Here is a 21,340-nt window from a genome sequence, read left to right as displayed (position 1 = left end):
TTACTCTGATTTGCCACAATACATACATACATATGTACATACATATTTAGTACATAGGCAGGAGTTTGACCAAAATTAACAAATATATGAACATAAGGATATGAATTAAAATACTTCTAAATTCAATTATTTTTATGAAAACTATGGGGAGAAGTGGCTGGGCAATGGTATAATTAGTCAGATTTGGGACTAGTTAAATTCCTCAAAGCAAAGAGCAATCTGTATTCAACTTGCTAATGTTTAATATTTTTATCCAAGATTTGAATGATTGAAAGAATGGCATTATTATAAGATGTGAAGATAACAGAAAACTGGGAGGGATCATTAACTTACTAAGTCAAGATACAAAATGATCCTGACAGGTTAGAACATTGGTCCCAATCTAGTAAGATGAAATTTATCAGGGAGAGATATAAAGTCTTACCTAGTGAGTAAAGCATCTACTTCAGAAGTAGAAGAGAGGAAATGGGTTTAGACAATAATCTATCTAAAAAAGATCTTAGAGCCTCAGTGGTCTGCAACCTCGGTGCAAATCATCAGTATATGACAGCAGAGATCTCTTGCAATTTTAAGCTAGAATGGGGACCCAAGCTTAATGGCAAAAGTAGTTAATAGCCTTGTTATACCACACACATACCCCCTGACCAGATCATACCTGGTATAGTTTTAATTCTGTGTGCCACATTTCAGGAGGCATACTGGTAAGCTAGAGAATTTAAAGGGGAAAACAAAAAATGGTAAAGAATTTTGCATTCATTTCATACAGGAATGATTAAAGGGACATGGGAATTTTAGTTTGGAGAAAAGATGTCTTCAGACGGATTAGGTCATCATAACTGGAGTATCTACCCTTTTCTAGTACTAGGTAGACTAAGTGAGCCCTAAGGACTCTTCCAATTCTGAAATTCCAAGATTTTAGATATCATAAGGAAAGGCAGTATGGACTAGTAGAAAATGAAATGGCAAGTCACTTAAACTCTTAGTAATCTAGATGAAACTCCAGAGATATCCTCCTTGAGGAATTTCACTACACTTATAAAATTACGATTCTACATCTACTCTACTAATTTTTTTTTAAATTGAGAGAATTAAAAAGCATTGTACCTTGAAAGAGACTTGAACAAGTCTATATGTGAATTTTAAATATCTTTCCTATCATTATTTATTGTCAAGGAACTAATGCCAAATCACATCTGACATCCTTATCACTAAAAGCATAAAAAAATATTAAGACAGCTAAGGAAGATTGTTGTGACCGAAAGGGGCTTAGCCCTTGTATGAAAGGAAGTGCCAAAATATTAAGTCAGTTCATCCTGATGATGGCCAAAGCGTTTTAAAAATATGTTGATAGACTATATATATTCAAGACATTATGTATTTGAGGCACTGATCCCTTCTTAAAGTGAACTGTTGCAGATGAAGTATGAGCAATGTTTGTTGTGAACTATTTAGATAAATGTTGTTTCCTGGATCATCAGACTTGAGCCAATTTTTTGTCACTCTCAAAGGAAAGAGGGAAGTTTGTTTTTTTTTTAATAGCTTTTTGTTGTGAATTTTAAAAATGCAATCCATCCTGCTTTTAAATGGTTCTGAAAACTGAAAATTCTACTAAAATGTCATAAATCTGCCAAATGCTATTTCTATTATAGTTCTCTAAATTTTGAATGCCATCCATTAGGAAAACTAAAGGGTAAATATTTGCATATATTTAGTTCATGACTTAACCAGAGTTGACTAGGTGAAGTAGGATGATAGAGTACTGGGCCTGGAGTCAGAAGACCTAAATTCAAATTTACTTTCAGACACTCTCTGAATAGGTGACCTTGGCTAAATCATTTTGGTAAGCCCGTTAAATTTTCTGGCAAATAACTGCTAAATTACAAACTGGCATAGTAACACTTGTCCACCTCAGTCATATGGTTTTTTGTAGGAAGAAATTTTAAATGAAAAAGAAAATTCTTCCCTTGCACAGCTCCTCATTCATTTGGGCCCTGCTGCTACAGCTAAACTCCCAACATGGACTCTTTCATTTGCCTTGTGGAAAACTCTCCTCTTCCATTCTTTGGGGAATGTGGACCATAGCTCACAACCAGACAGGACGATCAGACACTTGAAACCAGAGATCTTAGCAAATGACTGAGGTGAATTTACCTATGTGACCCCAGGCAAATCAATGAATCACTCGGACTTCAAATGAAGGAGTTGGATTAAAATGGTCTCCAAAGTTCCTTCCAGCTCTAATCTATGACTATGAAATATAATCTTGCTTTTAATATTAAAAAATATAATATTCAAATATTTTGATCTATAATTAGAAATATTAAATAGATTATAATTTCAAGAGATGGTGGAATATAGCTGGATAACAAAAAGCAAGTCTTGTAACCATTGAAATTCTTAAATCCACCTTGGACAACTCTAATGCTGTATGCCTCAGATACTGTGATCTACATTTCTGAAGGATATATTGACATAATGTTTCAACTGAAAGAAACATAGGAGTTGCATGTAGTTATGTTGCAAAGTATGCTTATGGAAGGACAAAAATGAGTGGTAAAAATTTCCCTAAAGATGAAATAAGGGTGCAGAGTTCCATTTTTTTCTCATTTCTCTTTTAGGGCATTATCACAAATAGAACAGCAATGAGGAATTCTGTGAACATTTATATAGGAGTCGAGGAGTTCTACTCTCTCTTTCACCAGAACAAATAACCCTCCTGGAACCTTCATGTTTGAATGTATGCAAGGAGTTATCTTTAGATTCTCCAATTATGAGCTGCTGAAAATAGTTTCATAATAACAGCACTGTGTGTCACGTATAAGGGGTGCCAGTGCATCTGGCTCTAGCTGCTTATGTTATAATTAAAATTATTCTTCTGGAAAACCATTGTGAGGATGATGTTAGAGTTCAATTGATGCCCATCTAACTCATTTTCCATTCATTGCTGTTGCCTTTGAGTAATGGGACACCTTTAGGCCTATCTAATATATTTTCAGTAGGTTTCAGTAAACCTTTAAATTGTTTCCAAAAATGGAGATGGACTTCATCCTGGAATAAGAGGATTTTATACTTGAAAAGAAACTTAGAGATCATCTAGCCCATGTTATTATCCTATGTAAGAATTTCTTGGATAATAGAGCATTGGCCCTGGAGTCAGGAGGACCTGAGTTCAAATCTGGCCTCAGACACTTAACCCAAAAAAACTATCCATGTAACATTGGACAAGTTACTTAACCCCAATTGCCCTATCTTTCCCCCTCCAAAAAAAATAATATCTTGGATAATATAATTAACTAAAAAAGGAATTATGAAGACAATTCTCAAAACCTCCCAATGTTGGAAATATTCCTCCTTTACAGCGGAGCCCATTCCAGCTGTGGAGAGTTAAAATTGTTTGAACATTATTCCTCTCATTACGAAAAAACAGGTGCTACCCTGTAACTTTGATATGAATCTAAGTAAAATTATCTATGTACTGCTGCTTTGACCTTCCATAAAGTACTCTACCTCTACCATTGCAGATAACTCCTATTCTTCAAATCATTATCTCAGAAAGTTGGCTAATGGGAGGCTATGTGGCGTAGTTAATGGAGCACTGGCTTTAGAGGCAGGAGGACCTGAGTTCAAATCTGGCCTCACATACTTAACACTTGCTAGCCATGTGACCTTGGGCAAGTCACTTAACCCCCATTGCCTTCCCCTCCCAAAAAAATTAGGAAGTTGGCTAAGACACGGGGAAATTAAACTGCTCATTTAGAGTTATAGAGTCAGTATATGTCAGAGGCAGGATTGGAAACCAGTGTTCACACACGTTCACACACACACACACACACACATCACACCTCTATTGGTAATGATACTTGCAGCTGCTTTGGAGGTATAAGACCACAAACACCAACACAGAGAAGGACTGATAGCACAGGTTCTTTTCTTTTCTTTTTTTTTAAAGCAATTGGGGTTCAGTAACTTTCTCAAGGTTACACGGCCAGGTGTTTCTGGGTGGGTGCTAAGTGTCTGAGACTGGATTCGATCCCAGGTCATCCCAACTCTGGGGCCAGTGCTCTTACTCACTGTCCTACCTGGCTGCCCCTGATTTGCTTTTCTAAAGGACAGACAGCTTCAAAGGAATCAGCAATCTTACTTTAATTAAATAATGCAGGCAGATAAGTAGAAAAAGAGAGTATTCAAGAAATAGTCCAACAGACAGGGATCCAATTGTCTAAACAAATAGATACATAATCACCAGATCAAGAAGCACCAACATATAGGTTCACAAAGCTGGGGCCCCCTTAACAACAACTACCCAGAGTCTTGCCTGGCCAAATCACAAAGATCTCAGGGAAACACTCTTCCCATGAGTGAGCCCCAAAGAAAAATACCAACCTCTCATATTATACATAGTTTCAAACAAAGACACAGCCTGATTTGTCTAACACCAAAAAAACCTTGAAAATCTACATTTGGCAGTCCTTAATTGGACCCATATGACCCAGAGCCTGATTGGTTCTGTGCCAGGGCTCTATGTGACCCAGAATGTGTCACAGCTGTGAACTGGACTGGAGGTCAAAGTAGCAAGACATTCATGATTGAAATACCTGTTTACCTTTAGACCTGGGAACAAGGCCTCTGTTCCAAGGAAAAAAGGGAACACATGGTCACATAGGCTTATTATTGAACTGGGAAGATCTTATGTTCCATTAATCCTAAAACCACTCATAGAAAAGTACCTACCCCATAATAGGAACTTCAAAACATTTTCCTCTCTTAACTGACATATATACACATATAGATACATAATTATTATTATGAATCTATATTATTAATTTTTATTAACTTGTGTTCTTGTTTATCTATCACTCATTAATAGCCTGAATGGGTATCAGTCTACTACAACCTGTCACTATCCCTGTGTTGTTCAATAACCGCTCACATAAGAACAAATTATCTCCATCCTACATCTCTATTTCTCTTATCTTCATCCTCCTTCACCCTAATTCATCCATATTACACTCCAACCTTGCCCCTAACTTTCACAGAGCTCTCTAAACTTCCTATTACATAATGAGGCAACTTTCATTTCTTTCCTAAATCTCTATTGCTGTTTCCCATATCTACATATACAGCTATTATCACTATGCTGATATCCAAGCCCAAATGTCCTATTGAACATCTCAGAGACATTTTAAACTGTGCATGTTCCAAACAAAACCCATCATCTCTTCTCCCAAACCCATCCCACTTTCAAACTTCCCTTTTCAGGAAAAGTGTCATCATTCTTAGTTTACCAGTTTCATTACCTCAACATTCTTCTTGATTCCTCACTTTTTGGACAGCCATCTTAGCAGTTGTCAAATCTTTCAGGTTATATCTCTAAGCTATCTCTTGGATCCCCACCTCTTGATTATTCATACAGCTTCCCACTAGGCCAGGTCCTCATCATCTCATGCCTACATTATTTCAATAGCATCCACTTGACTCATCTTTTGCCACTTCAGTCCATTCGTCACAAGGCCTGGAAAGTCATTTTCTTTGAGCTGAGATCCAACCATATCATTCCCTTTCTCCCTAAATTCCAGGAGCATTTTATTGCCTCTAAGCTAACATACACAATCTTTAGTTTTCAAAGCACCTAACACCACAATTTCAGCTGGTCTTTCCAACTGAATTATATATTTCATCACCTCTTGCATTCTAAGATACAAACAGGTCTTCACTCTGTTTCTCAAAAAGAGCACTCCATCTCTTATTTTTCATGTCTTCTCTATCCTTAAAATACAAAATTAAGCAAGACAAAACCCTTCATAATATTCTATCATGCCTGCTAACCAACATGATTTAAGTGTCCTACATTTCATAAGTGAATATCTTAATTGATAAATCTAGTAGCCTGTTATGAATCCTAATCCTAATTGAACACTACAGATTTTGAAACTATTGATCTTTCTTCATCCCCAATATTCTCCCCTTTCTAGGCTTTTATATTTCTGTATTCTCTGGCTTCTTTTTCTAGTCATGTAACAAATTATTGTTAGTTTCCTTTGTTCATTATTTATCCATTTTAGGACCATGAATCATTGGTCCTAAATCAATGCTCCTTTTCACTGTATACTCTCTCTCATGAGCTCTTGTAGATTTGCTCCACATATCAAAACACAGTTTTTCTCTGGAGGTTCAATCCCATTCTAATAACTATCTTTGCATATCTTGAACTGGATGACCAATTAGGCATTTCAAACTAAAAATGCTCCAAATGAAACATTATCATTCTCCCCAAAAAAACATTTTCCTCCTTTGAACTTCCTTATTATTAGCAAAACAATCACCATTCTCCCATTAGAATGTAAGCTCCTTGAGAGCAGGAATATATTGTATCCTCTATTCTTGGCACATGTTAAGCACTTAATACATACTTCTTGATTGATATAAATTTACATTAGCATGTAAATTTCTTTAAATTAAGTATTTTTACTTTCATTCATTGTATTTTTATTGTATAAATTGTATAAATATTGTATAAATACATTCATTGTATTTTTATTCCAAGTGCCTAGCAGGTTTCAGACACATATAATTGGTATGCTTTGTTATTTGATATAAGTAGAATTCATAATTCAATGGTAACTGCAACTTTTAATGGTTTCTGACTTCTTTTAGAGTGTGGCTCCTTCATTTTTTGGTGTGTCACGGATCCTTTCAGTCATCTGTATATAGCTTAGAGAACTTTTTTATTTTTACTTTTTTTTTGGAGGGTAATTGGGTTTAAGTGACTTGCCCAAGGTCACATGACTAGTAAGTGTGTCAAGTGTCTGTGGCCGGATTTGAACTCAGGTCTTCCTAACTCCAGGGACGGTGCTCTATTCACTGTGCCACCTAGCCACTCCACTTAGGGAACTTATTTGAGTATAATGATTTTAACTGCATAAAATTTTTGGAACACTATTACAAACAAAAGCAATTATATTGGAATTCAGTTATCAACATATTAAAATAAGGAGCTCAGGGACCGTAACTTAACACTCTCTGACCAGTAGTAAGAATATAAATATAAATAAGACTGAATTTCTCCAGTAATATATAAAACTGATTATTGGTCAAAGATCACTTATTATGATTAGCAACAACTGGAAAAAATTCAAGTATTCTTTAAGAACCATTTAAAAACTAGCAAATTTGCTCTTATTTTGTGATCCTGTTCCAATCATAGCAAATGCAGGAGACTTCACAATACTACAGATTATTTTCCATTTTTCCCACTTCATTGGTCTTCATGGCCAAAAATATAATAGTCTGCTAGTTAATCCTTTGATATTATCTCTATAACTACATAAGATGTTCTTCAGACAGCAGATGCAATCTTTTACTAACCAGGTTTGTGCAGAAAATTTTCCCAGTTTGGTAGAATATATTAGAGCTAGGCATAGACTTCTAGGACCTAGTATCACCTTCCCAGAATTGGCTGTGATTTGGGTGGAGAGATATTATGTTAGAATCCAAAGGGGTAAATCTTTCAGAATAATTTAATTCCCCTCCTTATATGAATTAAATGGATTATAGAGCATAAGCAGTTAGCAATTGGCCAGGTTAACACTGCAAAATTAAATGGAATTTTGGTACAAAGACCACAGCATAATCATTCCCTGCTCACCACCCACCCAAAGAAAAGAGAAATCCTCTTTTTGAATTACTTTAGCTAGAATCTAAGGGGAAAAGTATATATTTTTAAACATAACAATTATAAGATAATTGTAAATTTAAAAATAGACCAAATATATACAACTACAATTACCCAGAAAATTAAGGTCAATTGTACAGTTTTATCTCTGATATCTATCTACACACATTATATATTCATTTGTGTGTATATGTGTATATATATACATACATGATACATACATATTTAATTTCATATAGAACTTGTCACATAGAGGCAAAAAAAAAAGATTTGTAGAAACATTTCAGAGAAATTGTATTTAGAGGGTGAAGTGACTTCATTAAAAAGAAGTGTCAAGGATAAGAGTTGTCCTCTGAGACAAAATGACTGCTCTTTCAAGGGTCACCTTTGACATATATTACCTTGTGACCTTAGGCAAGTCATGTATCTCATCAGTGTTTTAGCCCACCCTCTAAAACTATAATTTGCAGAAAAAGTATTCACCCACATTGAGGCAGGGAATTTCCTAATCCAGGTTTTCCCTTTGCAATGAAATCACAGGTCTTGTCCCTATGTCTTCTCCTAAATTTTGAAGCAAGTAATTTTTTCTGCTGCAGGAGAAGGGCAGAAGTGAGTTCATTTTAATGTCTTCAAATGAATCTATGGGGTAAACATGAATGAGTCACAATGGATATAGTTTTAAATTTGAAGTCAGAAAGACATTTGCTTGTACTATGCCCCAAGTCAAGTCATTTAATCTCTGTGCATTAGTTTCCTCATCTTTAAAACTAGAGTGGTTAGGACTTAATGGCCTCTAAAGTCCTTTTCAGTTCTCTCTATATAATCTTAAGATAAATAAATAAAGCGATTGAAAAAATACTTAAGTGTTTACCATGCACAAGGAATTGTCATAAACCCTACTAAAACAAATAGAAAATCAAAGATGGTCCCTGTCTTCAAGGAACTTTCATTTTAATATGGGAAAACAGAACATGTAAGAGATTGGCACCAAGGAATATATAGTCTGTTTTTGGAAAGTTACAGAGATTGTGTGGGGTTAGGGGGGTGATAAGGAAGTAGATCAATAGACCTTTTTCACTGGTTAAAAATATGTAAGAGAGTAATTTCTATTCCTTGAAACAAAACTGTGATTTTTTTTTTGTTCTTTATAAGTTAAGAACTTTCTTCATGTGAAGAGTCACTAAGTTTATGCAATTAGTGGATAAGATTTTAATTGAGTCCATGTTATATGCAAGGTGTATGAGTTTCTCCAACATTAATTTTGCAATATAGTTGTGAAAACAAAACAAAGCAAGACAAAGCAGAATGAAAGATAAACCAATCTTACACACAAACCCTTCTTTAGTGACTGAAATAGGAAATAAATTTAGCAAACAAGATTCAGATAATAAATATCATATGACCTTTCACCTCCCAGTTATCATTATCACTTGCTCCAACACAGATGTGCACTTTTCAAGGTATTAGAGAAACTAGACCATGAATCCTGACATGAAGATTCCCTAAATGCAATCAGAATACTTAGGAAGATGATCCAAGACAAACATCAGGTCATAATCCATTTCTTCCCTCCACAGTTGTTCCCACCATAGGGAGTAACAATGAAGGAAAGAACATTACCCACATGAAAAAGAGTCTTCATGTATCTCCCATCTCAGGTCTACAGTTTTCCAATTTTCAAATATATTTATTAATTGTTAAAGGAGAAACAAAGTATGCACAATAAGAATGAATGAAAACAGAATCAAGGGGTGACTAGGTGGTGCAGTGAAGAGAGCACTGGCCCTGGAGTCAGGAGGACCTGAGTTCAAATCTGGCCTCAAACACTTAACACAAAATTAGCCACGTGACCTTGGGCAAGTCACTTAACCCCAATTGCCCTCAAAAAAAAGGCAAAAAAGAAAAAGAAAAGAGAATCAAGTACTTACTTTATGGCTAAAATTGTGCAAAATAGAGTCCATTTGGTGCCTTGAATAGCAATGTATGCTTGGTTTTATCCATTATATTATGTCATAAGTAAAATTACAATATGATTGCAGGTATTCCCTATATTAAAAATGTATTGCATTCCAAAAGTTACAAATCACAGAATCAGAGAATATTGGGGTTAAAATGGACTTCAGTGACCCAAGTCATAGGTATGAGTCCAACTCATATCTACAAAGGAATAGCCATTAAAACATACATTATAAGGGATAAGTCAGGCTCTATTTGAAGATCTCCAGTGAGGGACATCATTACTTTCTTAGGCTTTTCAACTTTGTATAGCTTTGATATTTGGGAACTTTCCCCCTTGATGTCAAGCCTAAATTTTTACTTCTACCCATTGTTCTCAGTTCTCTTGGGTCAAATAGAATAATTCTGATTCTTCTTCTAAAGAACAGCCCTTCAAAAAAATTTAACACAGCTATCCTATTTCCCTGAGTCTTTTCTTCTGTCGAATAAACATCCCCAGTTCCTTCCATTGAATCTCACATGACATAGAATCAAGACCTTGCCCCATTCTAATTACTTTCTCTTGACTCTCTGATATATCGATGTCCTTCCTAAACTGTGGAGTTCAGAATTGAATACAATACCTTAAATGTGATCTAACAAAGACTGAGTTCAAAAGGCCTGTTATCTCTTTGTTCTTGGAAACTCTGCTTCTCTTATGTTGTATTAATCTTGAATACTGAGATATTGGTCTACTTGATACCGTGTCCCAGAATCACTATTTACATGCAAAATATAATCAATTGTTCAAGGTTTGGTTGGCTCAAAATGTAAAAGATTTTCAATGTTTGGATGAATCACACTGGCTCCCTTTCAACCAATTAAAAATCTCTCTCACTATATCAAACTCATTTTAATACTTCACTATAAGCAAAAGAAAACAAATCTTTAATTTCATCAAATAATCTGGTAATAAGAAAGATTAACATTGCCTTATCTAACCTCCTTATGAGAAAACAAGAAAGTTCTAAATCAAGAATTTACTGATGTTGCTGGCCACCTCACCACCCTACCAGCCATAATGAAAATTGAATATCATTAGACACAAACAGACCAGACAAATAGAGTGCTGGCATCCACAACTGTCCCTCTTCTCAGTTTTGCTCTCTCCCAGCTTGGACTTCTCCTTATATATGGCCATTAGTTCTTCCTAGTTCCACCCTTTCTGTTGCATCAGTAAGTTCCTCCCTCTGTGGGTTTCACAAGTTCTTTTTCTTAACAAAGACTTGATACAATTGTGGGCAAGGTTCAACTGAAACATGGGCTAAGTATTTATTTGCTTGCCATTACACCATTGTATCCCCATTCCCAGTTAAGGGAATTATTGCCTTGTTCTTCTATGATCAAGGTCCCATCCTATTTTCCATCTCCACTCTGACTGAATTTATACATTCTAACTTAGTTTCTCAAGAATTAGGTTATATTCCTTGTCTCTCAGTTCTCCTGTAACGGATTCCGTGACTTATGCTCTAAAGCCCTCAGGAAAAGACAATTGAATTTAGAGTCATGGAACTTAGGTTCAAATTCTGCCTCTGCTTTTTTTTTACTACTTTTATGACTTTGGTATTATATTATTGTTATTATTTCAGTTATTGGTCTTCTTATCTATTTCCTTAATCCTTTCATGGAATGTATTTTGCCCGTTATGCACAATCATTCTGAGAATGTATTTTTTATCTAATGGTTAAATAAGAAATGTGTCCCTGCTCCTGAAACTAAATCTTTCCATAACATGGATCCCCAACCATGCTACTGATAGTATCTCCACCAAATGTCTGTTCTACTACTTGAATTAATATCATATATCTTGGAACCAGTTTGTCCTCTTTTGCTAAAAGAATCAAAGTTATTCTCATCCTTTCCCCCATATAGAAGATTCTAATAGTTTTCAACCCACCTGTGAACTCTCATCCTCATGTGTTTCAAAGTTTACTTAGTTTTGTTATCATGAACTTGGGTAAAGACAACCAACCATGGAATGAAACAGAGTCTTTTTATTTTGCCTTCTCATCTGACCTGGGCTAGCACAATCCAGGCCACAGTGTTGATTGTTGATACTTGCAGAAATGAATATTAAATTAGGTTAGGACAAGAAACTTGCAGAGAAACAGAGTTAGGTTTGATAAAAGAAAACCTTGCTAACAATTAGAGCTATTCAAAGTAGAATGAACTACAATAGGAGATAGTGGGTTTCTATGCAAGAAGTTCTTCAAGCAAGGGCTGAATATATATTACTGAGGGAATTTTTGTTTTATTGAAAATTGAACTAGATGGTGTTTGAACTCATATATAGTTCTAGAATTATTTGAGTCTGAAAATTCCAAAAGGAGAGAGCTCAGACTCCGATAAGGTGATCAAGGAAGATTGTTATGAGAAGCAAGATTCTTCTGGGATCTTGTTAATCCTTGCTTTAAAAAAAGGATGGCAAGTAGGGGATACATTCAAATATGAATAGTATGTAAAATACAGCAATAAAATAAAAATAAAGACAAGTAGGAGAGAGAGAATTCAAGGAAGGAATAATGACTTAAGTAACTGTGATGTGGAGGCCAAACACTAAGTAGATTTCAGGTGAGAAAAAGAGCTCATGTAAAGGATTTGTGGGAAATAAAGTAAATACACATAAACACATACATACACATACATGTATAGATATACATATATAGAGAGAGGGAGATGGGGCAGAGGGAGGGTGGAGTGTTTGGGGTCAGGTTATGAAGGGCCTTGACTTTCAACTGAAGAAATTTCTAATACATCCTGCAGGAAACAGCAAATACAACATGGTAAAAACAATTTTGTTTGTTTTAAGGAAGTTTGTATCTCACAGTCATAGAGGGGAAGACTGGCTTAGAGAGAAATTTGAAATAGCAATCAGCTAAAGAAACATGGTTTTTAAAGATAGTACTTATCTGCTATAGTATTGACTTTAAATCCTATAAATATTCAAATACTAAACTTTGAAGTCTATGAAATGGGTTCAATTGTGTTTCAATTTAACCTCCTTAAATAAAAATCTAGCAATTCATGTTTTAAAATATTTTGAGCTTTGCAGAGATGTGTCTAATTAATAGCAAATCTCAATATTTTTGTGTAATTTCTTAAAACTGTTAATGCTTTTTATGTAAATGTACATAGGTGGTATGTTCACTAATACATATTTCAATTCTTCCTTTATTATTAAAAAAATTAAAAAATCAAAGGGATTCTTAAAGGAATGAGCAGATTAAGATGTTTGATATTTCATAGGCATAAACCATTACTTTGTTGATCATGATAGGGAGGAATTATAGGGTGTGTATGGGAATGTAATAGAGTAAATGGAAAATAACCAAGATAATGAAACATCAGCTGTACATCTTTTATAATTGCCATTCAATAATTAATTCCATCAGTTTCATTTAAAGCTATACACAAAACTAGCATATAACCAATCCATGGTTACCATGGTAAATTCAAATACATGGAAAAACACCAGCTGTGAATCACTGCTCCAAATATGCAATTATTAACTCAATCAGCTTCAGTTAGAGGGCCAACTATTGTATTACATAGCCAATTAGTACTTACCACAGAAAAGCAAAGTGCTCAGCACACATTTATATTACTATGCTTCAGTACATACTTGAATAATTGTATCTTCATATGTCAGTCATAATATTTTAGAACCATAGAATCAGAGTTAAATGGGACCTTAGAAGTCACATAGTTAAGCCTCTAGCTAAAGAATGTAATTCCTCTACATTATCCATAGTAAGTAATCACCTAGCTTCTGTCAGAACACCTTAAATGATAGAAAACTATGTCCATCAAAAACAGGGAGAGGTCAAGTAGATGAAAAAATAATTAGATAGTTTCAAAATTTGGTGAATGGCTGAAGAGATGTAATTAATGGCTTAATGTTAACTTTTCAAGAGGTCTCTGGTCTGTGCTTAGCCATGTGATATTTAAAATTTTATTTGCGACATGGATAAAGCCAAAAAAATAACTGAACTGTTTGCCATTTGGGATTCATTGTGACACTTGCTTTCATCAGTTTTTGGTGTAGCAGTTTACAAAAACAAAAACACTTACAAAAGTAAACAAAAGTTAACCATAAACAGTTTACTACTAATTGAAGTTTATTAAAGATGATGAAGAATTTCATGGGATGCACATCCCAATGAAAAGCAGTGCGTACATTTCAAATGAATGAACTTCAATGAAGTGGCTGCTCCTGCTGCAGGCCTTGTATAGCTAACGTAGGACTTGTTCATCTGATGTGAGGACTGGCTCAACCTTTATTCATGCTTACAGATCTAGATAACTAAACAAAGACCACGATTCTATTCAAACTCTAACAGGGTCCTAAGAGTGACCCAGGTGTGAAGGAGGGATATATTCCCTCTACTCATTAAATTAGTTCATGTGTCTTCATGTATGTGCTTCTACATATACAAAGCAGCCACTCACAACAATGACATATTTAGATTTTAAACAGGAATTTGCTCAAAAATAAGGCAAAAGAAAAATAGTAACTGAGGTACTTATAGGTTGAAATCAATGCAAAAATAAATCACAATCTATACATAAACCTAAGTTCACACTCACTGCCTAATGTACTCAGTATCTCTTAGGGAAAGTGAGAACATATTTACAGAAACCTGTTAGAGAAATAAATATAGGAAGGAGGAAAACTAATTTGCATGAAGTAATCACAGCTGTGGACTACAGAGTTGCACCATAAAAGTCTCTTCTCTGAATGAACAAAATATAGCATCATCCAATTAAATAACTGTTTCTCTCCTGTGTCTTATTGTTTTCCATAAAAGCAAATTCTCTTTTCTTCTATTTTTGAACTGACAAAGTATTTATAAACTTTTACAAACACCAGAACTCTTAAAGGGATACTGAAAACTATTACACTTAATTTAGCTACTAGTTCCTTTCAAACCAAAGAACCACAAATCTCACCAGACTTGCTTTCTCTGGACAATACAAGAATAGACAGGAAAGTAGGTAGAAGGAGGTAGAAAAGCCAGCTCTGTCAGAATTATCTGTTAAGAAGGGGCAACTGAAGCCATCAACTGAAAATGTTTCAGTACTTAAAAGGGACATTGTTTCGCAAAACAATTGGTTGAATTGTGATGAGTTATCCTGAGGAACAGAAATATGGGGAAAATGTGTTAGCTGTATTCAAACATATAGAAAGGGAACTAGTTTTGTTGTATTTGAACTCTGAAGGTAATACCAGGAGCAATGGCCAGAAGTAAGGAAGTAGAAAATTTAAGTTTGATATCTTCTTAAGAATTTGAGTTGTTCAAAAGATGAATGAAATGGGGGAGGGGAAGGAGTCTCACTGCTGGATCACTACTTATGGTTAAATGGAGATTCATTTGTTATATGAGCAGGATAACATGGCTAATCAGGTACCTTTCAATTCTGAAATTCTGTGAATGCATGATTGTGTGAACTCATTACCTTCATAATTAGCCTATATTCCTTTTTTCTTCTAAAAAGAAAAAAAGATAAACATTTATTAGAAGGTTGTCTCTTATTTTTAAGTGATACATTTTTTTTTCATGGCACCCAGTTCAATGAGATCACAACTCCATTGGAATATTATTGGGAATTGGGAGAAATTAATATAACTCTCTCCCCATCACTAATGAATCTCATTATCTCATTATCATGGAGACTGATACAACTCTGATGCTCAATACTGCCTCAGCACCCTCTGCACCCTCAGTACCTTCCTTTCTGATTGGAGGACTGATGAACAGGGCAATAAACTTTTCCTAAAGGTTCCTTTTATACAGGGCTGAGATTTTTTTCAGCTTGCTTAATTTCCTATCAGCTACTCTGCTTGACGTCAACTGCTTAGATATCATGTCCCCTCTCTCCTAAACACACACACTATTCAGTTTCTTCTATTTTTGTATTGTTTTATTTTTTTCAATTAGATGGTAAGCTCCTTGAGGCCAGGGACTGTCTTTCTTTTTCTTATTTATATCTCTAGCACTTAACATATTGCCTGGCACATTATGGGTACTCTATAAATGTTTATTGATCATTGACACTGCTATTCCTAGTAAGCTTGGACACAAAAATACATCATTATGGAAGACTTGCAGAAATTTTCACTTGTAATTCCACATCTAATTATATGTAGATTATTAATTTACTGCAGAAGAAGCAATACATAAATCGACCAGTCTACTGCTTGACATATTTTACATAGTGTTCCCCTGCCTTGCCTTCAAACTCCATATTCCATATAGTACCACCAGCAGCACCAAAAATTTATGAATTATTTGGTTCTTGTCTTCAGTGGCAGAAAGGGGAGAAATAGAAGATACTGGGTTAACAAGAAAAAAATTATCAAAATAATTTTAAAGGAAAATAAGTTTATTGATGGTATGAATGAAAATCAAGAGAAAGTATTCAGTGCCTATAAAGCAAAAAGACAGATTTTCTTTTGTGACTAATAATACTTTTATTTTTTTTTAATTTTATGTTTATTTTTAGTTTACAACATTGTTTCCACAAGATTGGGGTTACAAATTTTCTCCCCATCTTTCCCCTACTCAACACCCCAAAACAGCGAAACCTCTGGATACACCCCCCCCAATCTGCTCTCTCTTATATCTTCTCGCATTCTCCCTCCAACTTTCCAGTAGGGCAAAATAGATCACAATACCCCAGTGCCTGTATATCTTATTTCCCAGTGCATGTAAAAAAAATACTACTACTACTAATTTTTTTTAACATTTGATTTTAAAACCTTGAATTCCAGATTCATTCCCTTCCTTCCTCATCACCCACCCTTACTGGGAAAATAAGCAATTCAATATAGGTTGTACATTTGTTGCTACATAAAACATTTCCATAGTAGATATATTGTGAAGGACTGACTATATTTCCCCCCATCCTATCCTGCCCCCCACTTGGTCTATTTTTTACTTTGACCCTGTCCCTTTTCAAAAGTGTGTGCTTCTAATGACCCCTCCCCTCAATCTGCCCTTCCTTCTATCATCCTCCTGCTTATCCCCTTACCCCCTACTTTCCTGTAGGGTAAGATACCCAATTTAGTGTGTATGCTATTCCCTCCTTAAGATAAATTCAATGAGAGTAAAGTTGTCCCATTCCCTTTTGCCTTGCTGTTCTTCCCATCATTGGAACAATTTTCCCTTGCCTCTTTTATATGAGATGATTTACCCTACTCTGTCTCTCTCTCTCTCTGTCTGCTCTCATTATATTCCTCTCTCACCTCTTAATTTTATTTTTTAAATATCATCCCTGGGTGGCTAGGTGGCACAGTGAGTGCTGGCCCTGGAGTCAGGAGGACCTGAGTTCAGATACGACCTCATACACTTAACACACACAAACAAAAAACCTAGCGGTGTGACCTTGGGCAGGTTACTTAAACCCAATTGCCCTCCAAAAAACAAAAGGAAAAAAAAAATATCATCATCCCTCCCTCTTCAATTGATCCTGTGCCCTCTGTCTATATATACCTGTACACATATATACACACACTCACATATTTATTAATATGCACATTTACCCTCCTATATAGACATATATTTTTGTATACATATATTAACATTTATATTCCCTTCAACTATCCTCATACTGAGAAAATTTTTGTACCTTACAATTCTCATTTTTCCACATAGGAATGTAAATAGTTCAACTTTGATAAGTTCCTTATGATTTCTTTTCCCTGTTTACCTTCTCATCATCTTCCTTCTTGAATGTGAATGTCAAATTTTCTATTCAACTCTGGTTTTTTCATCAAGAATGCTTGAAAGTCCTCTACTTCATTGAATGACCATGTTTTCCCCTGAAACGTGATACTCAGTTTTGCTGGGTAGGTGATTCTTGGTTTTAATCCTAGCTCCTTTGACCTCCAGAATATCAAATTCAAATTCCTTTCACCCCTTCATGTAGAAGCTGCTAGATCTTCTGTGATGTTTTGTGTTTCCACAATATTCAGATTGTTTCTTCTTGGCTGCTTGTAATATTTTCTCCTTGATCTGGGAACTCCGGAACCTGGCCATAATATTCCTAGTAGTTTTCTTTATGGGATCTTTTTCAAGAGGTGATCAGTGAATTCTTTCCATTTTTATTTTGCCTTCTGGTTCTAAAATATCAGGGTAATTTTGCTTGAGAATTTCTTGAAGGATGATTTCTAGGTTCTTTTTTTGATCATGGCTTTCAGGAAGTCCAATAATTTTTATATTATCTCTCCTGGATCTATTTTCCAAGTCAGTGGTTTTTCCAATGAGATATTTCACATTGCCTTTTATTTTTTCATTTGTTTTGATCTGTTTAATAGTATCTTGATTTCTCATAAAGTCATTAGCTTCCATTTGCTCCAGTTTAATTCCGAAGGAATTATTCTCTTCAGTGAGCTTTTGAAATTGTTTTTCCATCTGGCAAATTTGGCTTTTTAAGGCATTTTTCTCCTCATTGGCTTTTTGGGCCTCTTTTGCTCCTTGAGTTAGTCTATTTTTTAAGGTGTTATTTTCTTCAGTCAGGTTGTTGACTCTCTTTTCATGATTTTCTTGCATTATTATCATTTCTCTTCCCAATTTTCCCTCCACTTCTCTTACTTGATTTTCAGAATCCTTCTTAGAGCTCCTCTATGGCCTGAATCCAGTTTATATTTTTTTGGAAACTTTTGGAGCAGGAGTTCTTACTTAGTTGTCTTCCTCCCACTCCATGCTTTGATCCTTTCTGTCCCCCCAAAAGGAATCTAATGTTTAACTGATGTTCTTGCTTTGCTTCCTTTGTTTGCTCATGTTGCCACTCATTTATTTGACTTTTGAGCTTTTTGCCACAGTAGAACCCTGCTTCCAGAGAGGAGAGTTTTGTCCCAAATCGGTGGAATTTTGCAGTTGCCAGAGCTATTAGTTGGGTGCCCTCTAAGAAGCCTCCACTTGCTCTGGCACACTGGTCATGTGCCCTAGGACCTCCACCCTAGACAGCAATCCAGACCCAAGCAGGTTAAAGTGAGATTGATCATCCTCTGATTATTTGCTTGGTCTCCCTTCAATCTGCAGGCCAGGAGCTCTGAAGCATCCACAGAGTATTGGCTGCAGGACCACCATGCTTCTGACCCTTCTTATCCCAGGGGACAGGGGCTGGACCTGCTCCTCTGCCTCCCTCAATTCCAACAGAGTTCCACACTGATCTTTAACTTTGTCTTTGGCATTTTTGGCTTGATGATTCTAGAAACCACCACAGCTGCTACTGATCCACTCTCTCAAAGTCCATTCCAGCCGATGCTGGTTGGGGCTGCCCTGAGACTAAAACCATGGGCTCACTTGGGGATAGGCTCAGCTCCCAGGATACTGCAATGGACTATTCCTGTAGGCCTGCCAGGCTGCCTTCAGCAGGAGATTTGTTTCTCTTTGTCATTTTGTGGGTTCTGTAGCTCTAAAGTTTGTTTACAGTCATATTTTATAGGTATTTGAGGTGGTTAAGGGGGGAGCTCAAAGAGTTTTCCTGCTTCTATGCCACCATCTTGGCTCCAGCCCTCCTAATAATATATTTTTGAAGATAATTTTAAAATAGGATTTTAAAAAATAAAAACTTGAGCAAGAGAGAAATATAATGCATTTAACAAGAATATTATTTTGCTGTACAGCATTTGAATAAGACATAGTACCTCACATATATGTATGTGTGTAAGTGTATATATATATATACACACATACATATATAGACATATAGATATGTATTTTTATCTATATTCATCTCTGTGTATATCAATCTATGTCTATATATTTATGCATACAGCTAAGTGGCACAGTGGATAAAGCACTGGACCTAGAGTTAGAAAGACCTGAGTTCAAGTCTAATCTCAGACATTCACCATGTGGCCCTAGACAAGTCACTTAACCCTGTTTCCATCAGTTTCCTCATCTGTAAAATGGTTGGCAAACAATATAGCAAAGAACTCTAGTGTCTTTGCCAGGAAAACTCCACAGTGTCACCAAGAGTCATACATGACTGAAATGACTAAACAACAATGACAAAATATGCATTGTTCTCAAAAACTGATAAATAAGGCAATCTAAAAAACTTTTTCTTTGAGACAAACACAGTCCTGTTAGGCAAACCAGCAAAGGGTAAAGTAAACAAAGAACATGACTGACAAATATCTCTAATTAAGATTTATTTATAATATTAAAATAACTTAGGAAAGACAACAGGATTTATATGCAAAAAAAATTCATTATGGTTTATGTGAATTTTTTCTATAACCTCAATGATGCTAAAAAAAATCCAAAGTAATGATATTAATTAAACAACAAAACCAAGTGATCATATCTACAGTTGCAGGGAAGAAAAGCTACAAAGTACCTAGACCTCATGTAGTTGGGGGAAAAAACACACTAAAAAGTACAGAAACAAAAGGATCTTCCCCTGCATTTATAAAGAATAAGACTGGGGAAGGGGAAGGGGAGCAGAGGCAAGATGGTGGAGAAAAAGCAGGAACTTGCTTCAGCTTGTCCCCCAATTTCCTCTAATACCTGTAAAAGATGACTCTAAAAACTTTTATCGGAACAGAACCTACAAAATTACAATGAAACAAATCTCCTGAAAACAGCCTGGAAATACAACAGGAAAGGTCTATCACACCAGGCTGGGAGCAGAGCATAGTCCCATGAGGGCCTCACTGGTACAGACCCAGACAGAGCAGGCGTCAGGGGATTGAATCACTGGCAGCTGTGGGAGTTGCCAGATTTCTTAACCCACAAATGCCAAAGACAAAGTAAAAGGTCAGTGGGAAAACTGTTGGACCAGAGAGAAGAGCACTGTATAACCCTCGCCCCTGGGGCAAATACGTCTGTGGTTTGGCAGCAGTAGCAGCAGTGGCTGCTTCTGGAGAGCCAGGGCCACAGATGATGGGTGGACCAAGTGGCTAATCAGAGGGCAATTGCAGGAATCCCTTTGCTGGGACTGAGGCAGGATTCTCTTGCTTTACACTGCTTGGATATGGGTCAAAGTCTTGGGTGACCATCCTGGGGTGAGGTGGAGCACTGGTGTGGCAGAACTTGTGGTGGCTGTAGAGACAGAGTCCTCCTCACAGTTCTGAGGCAAGTGCCTAGAAATAGCTTTAACAACATCTGGGCAAAACCCCAGAACTTTTGGACATGGCACTTTTCATGCTGGAAACTCAACCATGGCAAAGAACTCAAAAATCAAGGAATTGGTTGGGGAAATGAGCAAACAGAGGAAAATAAATCAATGTATAGCATCCTTTTTCTGGTAACAAAAAAGATCAAAACAAGAACCAGAAGAAGACAACAAAGTCAAAAAAAACTCCTGCATCAAAAGCCTCCAAGAAAAATATGAATTGGCTCAAAAAGCAGTTTGAAAATCAAGTAAGAGGAGTAGGAGTAAAAGTTGGGAAGAAAAATCAGAGTGATGCAAGAAAGTCATGAAAACTGAGTCAACAACTTGGTAAAGGAGAACCAAAAAAAATAGTGAAGAAAATAACACCTTAAAAAATAGACTAACCCAAAAGGCAAAAGAGGTCCAAAAAGCCAATGAGGAGAAGAATGCCTTAAAAAAGATATAATTGGCCAGATGGAAAAGGAAGCTCAAAAAGTCACTGAAGAAAATAATTTCTTCAAAACTAGAAAGGAGAAAATGGAAGCTAATGACTTTATGAGAAATCAA

This window comes from Petaurus breviceps, unplaced genomic scaffold (assembly GCF_028583685.1).
Source record: "Petaurus breviceps papuanus isolate PSGF00001 unplaced genomic scaffold, PetGlider_PUasm1.0 221, whole genome shotgun sequence".
Lineage (NCBI taxonomy): Eukaryota > Metazoa > Chordata > Mammalia > Diprotodontia > Petauridae > Petaurus > Petaurus breviceps.
The sequence above is the reverse complement of the archived record's forward strand: the minus strand, read 5'-3'. Positions refer to the sequence as shown.